The 844-nt window shown below is 47.7% G+C and overlaps 1 pseudogene; it reads right to left on the bottom strand.

Annotated features, from left to right (window-relative positions):
* The window catches only part of LOC102773249, a 16012-nt pseudogene that overhangs the window by 14505 nt on the left and 663 nt on the right, over positions 1–844 (bottom strand).

The raw sequence follows: 844 nt of genomic DNA, 5'->3' as shown, positions 1-844 counted from the left end.
AGAGCCCCAGCAGTGGTTGATTTACTCCTGTTACAAAATATTACAAGAAAATGAGTTTAAATATTCCTCTCATCATGTTCTACAACATACTCTATTTGTAATTAATATACTAAATGTATATTCTGAGGGAAATTCCCCGATGTACAGGCATTGGAACCCTGATCTAACTAAACCTAAAGCCCTCATCAAATGGAGAGACTTGCTTACAGGAACCTGGAAGGGACCTGATGTACTTTTAACCTGGGGGAGAAGATATTTCCACAGGATGCAGACTCACCTGTGTGGATTCCAGACCATCTAGTCCAAACTTATGTCTCACCGCCCTTTGTCTCCACCTCACCCTAGCACACCTGACCAGTGCCCATCTGCAGCAGATGTGCAGCCCTGAGCTGGAACAACCTGTCCATTGGGAGGATCACATGTGCCTCCTTTTTGTCTGTCCATATGTCCCAGCTTTGCCCCCCATCTCCTTTCCTTTTTTTTTTTTTTTAATCTGACTACTTGTTTGCTGGTTCTTTGGCCTTTCTCCTTCTCTCCTGAACACAGCCTTTTCTAGAATCTCTCTACCCTACTGTCCCAGGAAGGGCACCTCCCTTTTCTGGGGGTGTCTGGTATATGCCCCAAATGTAGAGTTGTCTTGTGCCAAGAGCCTGACATCCTGGGGCTGAGAAAGCCCTGTCCCGGAACTCTCCTTTGTCCTGTATTGGCCCCTCTTGCCCTTGTGTCATGAGGGACCCCCTTCTCACAGTCCATTTGCCCACAGCTGTTGCCTGAGCTCTCTGTTCATGCTGAGGTTGAGGCCTCATGGTGGCCAGTGCTATGGATCTGTCTCTCGCCCAATGGT

Source organism: Myotis davidii, unplaced genomic scaffold (assembly GCF_000327345.1).
Source record: "Myotis davidii unplaced genomic scaffold, ASM32734v1 scaffold741, whole genome shotgun sequence".
Lineage (NCBI taxonomy): Eukaryota > Metazoa > Chordata > Mammalia > Chiroptera > Vespertilionidae > Myotis > Myotis davidii.
Note: the sequence above shows the minus strand (reverse complement) of the source record. Positions and strands in the feature narration are given on the sequence as shown.